Raw genomic sequence first — 9009 nt, 5'->3', positions numbered from 1 at the left:
CAAAAACACCAAAACGAAACAGGGCCTTAGACTCTATTTTACAGGACGGAGCAGAAGGTAAAACCTTGAGGCATCCTGGTGTAAAAGTGTTTTTACATTCAAGCAGCGCAGTAGGTAAAGAAGAGAATGCCACCTGCATTATTATTATTATTGTTGTTAAAGCAGTTGAAACAGTTGTTCTATGTTTTGAGACAAACCTTGAGCTCCTCGAACTCCGACTCCAAAAGCAACAAATCAAAAATCCTCAAAGCCATTTTTTTTTTCTTCAGCGTACAAACAAAACCATTGAGACACCTCATCTTCCAGTGCCAATCACAAAATCAGCAGCTGTGTTTCAGACTCTATTCTGCGGAGAAATGTAGCCCCGCAGCACTTATTTCCTTACTCTGAAAACCAGAATCCATCTGTACAATTTCCTCTATCTCATGCCCTGATTCACACGCACAGGGGATGGAGGTGGGGGGACGGAGATATGGGGGGTGGGGGTGGGGGTTGGTTTGGCAGCCGGTTTGTTTTTGTGAAATCAGCTTTCAGCCGTGTTTCAGTTCTCTCCCATGTGGCCATTAGGGTTTGCTGCTTAGTACTCAGCGTACAGCATGTCGCTGTGTGCGCGGTGTGTAGGAGCCCGGCTCTCCATTATAGCCGTGATTAATGGCCTAAATGAAACACAGTTTGGACGTGAGGGTAAATGATTTCTCAGCCTGTCTTAAACAGAGAGATTCTATTTACCCCTCCCGCTCTCTTTCATCGGCCTGTCTTTTTCTCTTTTTTTTCATAGCGTTTATGAACCAGCACGTAGTCGCCCTTCCTCTCATCCCGACTCAGCCTTGTTGTTCCTTTGATTTTCTCTCTGTCTTTACTCAGCCATCAGTCTATATTTCACTCACTGCCCGCGTCTTCTATCGCAGTCTATATCTGTCCTCAGCCTCAATTCTCACCCTGTCCAAACCTATTTACTCCCACTTATATCGCCTCTTCATTCCCGTTGCCCGCCCTTGTCACTTCATCCCCTCCTGTTTCAACGTTGCTTTCCATTTACATACTGTTATCCCTCCTGTGCCTATACCTTGTTGTCTTCACTTGACGGTGCTTGTAAAATGGCTTATAAAGTCCACCACATACAAAACATTATATATTTGCATTTTAGTTGAGCAAGACACCAAAGCATGGTTGCAGTCCTACCGTCATTGCGGGGGGATAGCCGAGCGTAGCACAAAAACTGACTCATCTAACCTCAGCTAAAACAAAATAAACATACAATTAAAAATCTATTTATTATCCTCTATCCAGAACTGACAAATTATTATTTTCACTACATGTCAAAGCTAAACTAATGAGATCTGAAGGTGTTTTATCAATAGGAAAGACTACAAACATAGGTCAATTTTGTTTTTGCCTTTTTTCATATTAAAATACAAATCAGAGGGAGCACAAGTTCTGTTTTTCTGTGTAACCTTGCAGGTGCCTGGGTGTCTTGAAGAAAAGTGGACGCAATCCACTGCTGCAGCGTTTCTCTGAAATATGCCTGCACATCCACTGCCAGGCATTACTGTTAGTAAGAAACAACTGACCCGATACCCAAGCTTAATAAGCTCCTCAACATGCAGCAGAGGTGTTACGGACTTCATAAAGGATTTGTGTCCGTCAGCGTTCTCCAACCCAACTTTTTAAAGGAGCAGCGTGGAGCCATCCATACAAATCCACGTCGTGTAATTATGCAGAGTTCAAACTTTATTCTGCCTTCTCGCATTGTCTTCAGATGCATTTTTTGACACAATAAACCGAGCGTGCAGAAAAGAAAACGCCACAACGGGAATCTCATTCAGGAAGGTGCTCGATAAAGAGCGCCTTTTCTTCTCAAAGAATGAAATTTGAGCTGACTGCTAGTAAACAATCTGAACATTCAGGTGGCCTTTGACACTTTGGATTGTCATGCATATCTTAACGCAGCGAGTGAGCAGACTCCTCCTCATTAGCAGTGGGAAAAAGAGATAAGATTTGCGGTATGTTGAGAGTTTTCAGTCTCAGCTGGCTGCAGAGCACCTGAGTGGAGGAAGGAGAGAAAAACTGTCAATTCTAATGAAAATCACAAAAGTGTCAGAAAATGCAGAGGTTGTCTGAATGGATTTGGAGAAGTTTGAAATGCATTTTTCAGGGTTTTGGAAAGGTGCAGCTTTTGAATTTACTACATCATACATCAGTGAAAGGTTTTCATGCTTTGTGGATGTTTGATGTACCATTTTCTTTATTCTCTAAAAGGGACCTGCAATTACTATGATGTTACTGCATTGTAAAAACATAAAAAATTCACATAGGAAGAACCTCGAACTAAGAGCCGAACCAAGGAATTTCTTATAGTCGGTCGGTCGTTTGGTTGGTAAACTTGTGAATAGCTTTTGATATAAATCAAATTGCAGACTATGGAATAGAGAGGCCTGAGGTCCTCAATAAGAGGTTTACTCAGTGGAAGACATTGTAAACCACACCTCCTCTGATCTGTCAATAGGCTAGGGTCAATTTAATGAGATCGAAGCAATTATATGACATAATTATAATTGTACTGGTCTTGAACCTGATGGCTTATAACCAAGTACCCACAGCTAAAAAAAAAAAAAAAAAAAAAACTATGATGTTCATTCATGCTAAAAGATGACAATCACATTCTGTTTTGCCAAAGCTCAGGTTTTTACCTTGACACTTGACTTTACTTGGATGTGATGGCAGCTTCCGTGCAGGGAAGCTAAACGTCTCATCACAGTGTGTTGCTGAGGTAAAACACCCACCCCCCACCCCCCCGCAAAATCCTGATGGACCACAACAACTCCCAGAGTTCTGTGGGGGTGGGGGTGGTGGGGGGTGGTGATGCCAAGCACGAAGGCAATGCATCAAAACGCCTTTGCTGTGCTGCTGATAACACGGCACTGCCTCAGGAATAATAGAGTTGATTGAATTAGCCATCCATTTTTTTCTCCCCTCTCATACATCTCGTGGTGGCTTGATCCCACTGGCAGCCGCACGCTTGTGATTGAAGAGTCGGCGGCTGAAAAAGAGGCGAGAGGTGAGAGGACGAGCTGGAGAAACGAGGATGGAATGAAAACGAGGGGGACGGCAGGAATTTGAAGAGTCATAATGAACACCTAAGCTTCTCTTTTGTCTCCATGTCCTTCTGATCTTGTCCTTCAGCCTCTGAAAACCACAGTATAATAGAGCGTTCACTAACGGGAGGGTTAAACCATCAAACTGAGAGGGGAACGAGGTCTCCTCTGCCCTCGTCAATTAGAGACGCCAAGAAATAAGAAAAAAAAGGAAGTTTGCACACTGATTAGAGCCACATTTACTGAATGTTTAAATTGGGAGGATTTGTGCTCTGGCATTTGAAGCCACATTTCAAATCAAGACACGTGAGGTGTGGGGGATGAAAGAAACATGTTACGAGGTATCTTTGTATTCAGTTCGCCACGCACGCCGGGAGAATATGAAGCATGGGATGGTGGCCCTTTGCACCGAGGAAAGAAGGAAGAGGTGTCACTCTGGATCATGTGAGATCCTACGGGCCCAGACTTTGAACGCCACGGCTGCTTATTAATATTCCCGTCTCACCGCACGCTTTCATGGAGGCTGAGATGGGATTGCGGCGATAACTGAAGTACATGGCGATGGATGCAATCCCCTGAATTACCTGGAACCTGACCGGCAAGCTAAGCCACCCATAAGGCTGCCTGGAAGTAAATCAATGCTCGTAATTGGTTTGTTTCCCTCCCTCACAATCGCTGGCTTTGACTAGCTCAACTTCCACGTGAACACAGCTGACACCTCCACAAATTGTTGTCTACACTGCTGATTACAAAAGGATGGAAGATAATATGGGTGTGTTGAGAGGGTGACAAAGAGATTTAGGAAAACTCCAATGTAAGCAGCTGAAACGTCTGTCCTTGTTACAAAGGGACCCATTTTGTCTTTGCTAGTTTCAGATGCAGTTTTCATTCTATTGTCTTGCACCCACACTGCTTAAAAAAAGCTAAACTGGGCCTGATTTCCTGTATAAAGCTCCTGTGCATGCTCACACAAGTGGATTTGCATCTGTTTGCAGGTGATCAGGTGAGTGAGGTCACAAAACTTGAATGACAATTTTGCTTACATTAGACCCTGTTTATATGGTAACTTTCTTCTAAAAATGCCATTTTTGGGGGGGGTTTGTTTCCTAGCACTTGGTGGCACTTACCATTGAGTGATTGGATTGAGCGCTGAGCCCTCACAGGTATGAAATGAAATGTGCCAGAGCTGAAGTGTTGGTCGAGGAAGTTATAAAACGTATAGTATTGTCAGTACAAATAATACCCTGTTCACACAAAGTTTAGAGTGAAAACACATCATTTTTCATTTCAGAATGGTATCCGTTGACCAAAATGTGTGTTTTTAGTGGCTCCATGCTTCATTGTCGTGTAAACCGACGCCCAATACACAACCAAAGCTTTGCCTTTTCATTTGAAATTATCGTTTAAGCAGTGCCTAAATCTGAATTTGGCTTTAGAAAATAAAAAAGAAATCACATATGTGCAGATTTGAAACACAACAAAATTGCTGCTTCTAATGGAGTTGACATTGTTAGTTTTATGTCCCATGTAGTTTCTACAATTTTCTATAGTCCTGTTTTGTGAACTGCAGCTTCAGTTTTCTGTTCTTAGCTGACAGCACAGACTCCCTGTGTGGTCTTTCTTCATCAGTTTCAAGTTTCACCCCAATGGAAAAGCTCACCAATGCTCCTCTGCAGACATTGGTCGGAACCAGTAGTTCTTCGAGTTCCTGCTGTCTTTCTATTATCTCCAACACGTCAATCTATTCTCCTCTGACCTCTGCCATTCTGTCCCAGAGAACAGAACTGCTGCTCACTTAGATTTATTCTGCTTCTCACCATTGTATGGAAAATCTGGAGATGGTTGTGTGAAATTCCCAGAAACAGAAACACACTGAGCTGCTGACATGTGACTGGCTGTTAAAATATTTGCATTAACAAGTAGTTTGAATGTTGTACCTAACAAAACGGCAAGTGATTGTACATTGAAGCAAACACAGAAGTTAACAGAATAATTAAACCTTCCTTCCTATAGACATACAATTGGTCTACTGTATATGCACATATATTCTTACCAAGGCTTTTAGCAGAATAAAAGGAAAACAAGGCAAAGGAAAAAAAAGATGCAGCTTTCTCTCATGAGAGTGGAAATGTCCTCCTTTTCAAAGCTGAAAATAGTCTGCTTTTAAAAAACTGAAGAGCTAAAAGCCAACTTGACACCTCGTACACTCATAAAATATTCATCAGTTTGGGTTTGTCACATCTTGTGTGTTAGGAATTACATCCAGCCAAAACCGCCAAAGTCTCCGGTATGACGGCTTGAAGGGCTGGAGGAACCTTTTGTCGGATGTGTGAATTGATAACAGAAGTGCTGAAAATACAGCCGACTGTGGTAGTTTCAACTGTTCTCATTATAACATCTCCATCATGAGTTCTCTTTTTTTGATTTGCGGGGTCACGATTTGGAAACTGCCACAAATTGGCCTGATTGTTTGTTGGAAGCGGCCGCAGCACAACCATAGCCGTGTCAGAGTCTGGATTGAGCAGCAGCTTTTCCAATCGCCCACCTCTGAACCCAGCTGTTCAGAGATAGGCGCTCGACCTCGGATCGAGCTGCTCTCCGCACTCGTGAGCACAGATAAACGACTCGGTCTATTTTCCGCCATCTGAGGTTCAACAGAAGTCGCCGTCGTGCTGGGATAAAACAGGAGGAGGCTGATGCGCTCCTTCACCTCTTAGCACGCTTCATTCCTCTGCATCACGTCTATCTCGCCCCGCCCCTCTCTGTGTCCCCCCCCCCATCCTGCTCCGCTTAGCGCTGCCTCTTTAGATTTATCACTCGCCTCCGCCTCTGGTGAGATCTCTCGCATCTGGCGACGAGAGTGACGCCTTGTTTTGGGACGAGGTGACACCCACCTTGGCGCAGCCGGCGTGAGGTCAGACGTGGTAAAAGGAGATGCCGCACCCACGTCGGTCTGCCTATACCACCAGGCAGAGGTGAAATATGTGGCACATCACTGTCTTCTGGGAACACGCGTGTGCGTGTGTGTGTGCGTGTGTGTGTGTGTGTGTGTGTGTGCGTGTGTGTGTGTGTGTGTGTGTGTGTGTGTGTGTGTGTGTGTGTGTGTGTGTGTGTGTGTGTGTGTGTGTGTGTGTGTGTGTGTGTGTGTGTGTGTGTGTGACACTGTGAGGAAACTATTCTGGCTTCTTTTAACTCAGGTCTCATTTTTGTTGGAGCGCAGGTGTTATCCCTAATGGTGACAGAAAGAAAGTCTTTCTCTGATAAACCCTTTCAAACATGAAAACCGCCGACAGACAAAGTGAATAACAATTATTATCTCATTACAATGGCGCTTGTCAAGGGAAGCGATTTATTCCGCAGAAAGAAAACAGTCTTGAAGTTGATGTGTTAGAAGAGGGACAAATGTGGAGGGTCGTAGAAGTTTAGACATTACGAGATTATCAGAACATCTCCAAAAAATCACTACCATTCTGTATGAAATCTTCAAAATGACATGCTCGCGTACGAGTACCAATACGAGTACTTTTTATATGCGATACAGTCTAATTTATACTCCACAAGAAAATGATGTGCGAAGGCTACAAGTCACTGCAAATCACGTCTGCGCAGCATTTGCATCGATGCTACGCACACTTTCAACATTCTCGAAGGCTCTAGTTTAATACTGCGTTGATAGTATGCATGTTGCACAGATATAAACACATTCGTGAAATAGAACTACACCCGGTAGAGCGCATACCTTCACCAACGCCACATTTGTTTGCGAAACCTCGTTTAGCGTCGTGAGCATGATAGCTCATATCAATGCTAACTAGGTAGGTCAGGTAGATACATCACTGTGCAGGTACCGTCTCCATGGCAACAGACGCTGATCTCCTTTCATCTCGTTTGATCTCCTCCATTAGATATTTTGTCGTTTTGGGGATTCTTTCAGAAACGGTTTCCCATTAACATCCCAAAATCTAATCGATTGGTCCTTGGATGATGACAAATTATTCCTGAAAATTGAATGCAATTCCGATCAGTAGTTTTTGTGAAAAGTTGGTAAAAGTCATACATACATACATATTTACCAATAAATGAATTGCTTAATACACATAATAAACATAACCTTTTAGGCCAACTTCATTAGTCACCCAACTTTGTTGGTTGCCCAACTTTCGTTGGTGAAGTTAACAATATTTGAGAGAAATAAACGTTTTGTGTGCAGAGAAAAAGTGTTAGATCTTTGAGTTCAGCCCGTGAAAAATGGGAGCAAAAAAAAAAGTGTTTATATTTTTGTTTTGGTGTATGTTACCGAATGTGTTTGTCAGAGAAGAAATAACGATGTTGTGAATGGATGAGACATGGTAGTATGAGATCCCTCCAACCTGACCAAATGAGAACATGTGTACACTTGTATAACAGATGCTCGAAAAATTCCTCACTCTGTCTCTTTTCCTGACAGATTTTTTTGGACTGGAGCTGCTACAGCGAGAGCTCCATGAAACCATGATTCAAACTGTCAGAGAGCACAGAAAATACGAAGGAAGCAAAGATCACTGCTCATTTTTGTGGGTTTTAGAGGCTTTTCTGGTCAACAGATACTTTTACATCAGTGGCTGCCAGTAGTCTCTGAAGAGGACCATGAAGGCCACTTAAAAGATATAAAGAACTGATGTATCAAAAGACTTGTTTGGCCTCTGATATGATGCTTTGCATTTGTGATTATTTGACGATTCTTGTTATCTAGAAACTAGCAACAAGAAAATAATTATTCCACGAAGAACCAGGGCTCTTGAGATTCTTTTCAGGTGAGAAAAGAAGTTCTATATCTGGGTTCATTCTCGTTTTATAAGAGAACTCAAGTTTCAAAACTATCGATTCTCATCTATATTTTATTCCATAGATAGAGGTTCAACCTCATAAAACTGAAAGTTCTTAACAGAATATAGTTCTAATTCAAGGATAATATCCCATCTTATTTCAGGACCTTGTTAGTTGACTTTAGCTCTCTGGATTGTAATAATATTTAATATCTAGTCATTACCACAGCTCTATTCAATGATAATGTGATAACCCTCTCATAGTGGGTCTATAAAACTAAGATATTGGCATGAAGACAATTCAACTGAGTTAATCAATGCACCTTTTCCTTGTGGTGGAAGGGTTTGCGTGGTTTAGTGATCAAAGATACACCATCAGAGAACAATAAGTTATAAACATTAACAATGGGGGGAACGCGGACATTGGTGTGGACAGATGACCAAGCTCAACTATTAAACTACCAAGTCCCTGGAGAATATAGACTGTGAGTCGTACAAATCTGGAGGCAGAGATTGTTCTAATTGCCCATCTAATCGTGCATGTGCAGAGTAATTATTTAATACGGACATGGCGCTCATGTGCAGTAGCAGTATTTCAGAAAAGATTGTATTTTCCCTGGTTGCCACGGACACAGAGTTGAATTGTTGTAAAGTTGTATTTTCAGCAGTTCCAACCATTGATGTCATGTAAACAGATCCCCAAAACACAACAAATGTTTTGCGTTTTCATTTGAAAATGGTGTCGTATTTACGGGGCCTGAATGCTAATGACCTGGGTCTGTTTTCCGGTAGCATTTGCGAGGAGGGAAAAAAATGGTGCCCGCTCATCATTTTAGAGGGCAGAGCTCATCTACCTGTGGGAGGGTCAAAGTGAGTATCCACTACTAGAGCGAGTGGTTATTTTCCCTCATGATGTCATGAAGGGAACATCTCAACATTCAACATTATCATAACTTAATATGCTTAACTGAAAAAAAAAAAACCCAACAACGATGATCGTTTAGCATGAGGATAATGACAAATAAGCCACTTTGTCATGAGCTGTTCTGTGCCAATTTCCAAGCACAGGGTAACAATTTGGAGGTGGACAGGATGACAGATAACAGTGT

Source organism: Blennius ocellaris, assembly GCF_963422515.1.
Source record: "Blennius ocellaris genome assembly, chromosome: 21".
In the NCBI taxonomy this organism is placed as follows: domain Eukaryota; kingdom Metazoa; phylum Chordata; class Actinopteri; order Blenniiformes; family Blenniidae; genus Blennius; species Blennius ocellaris.
This window is presented reverse-complemented; position numbering follows the sequence as displayed.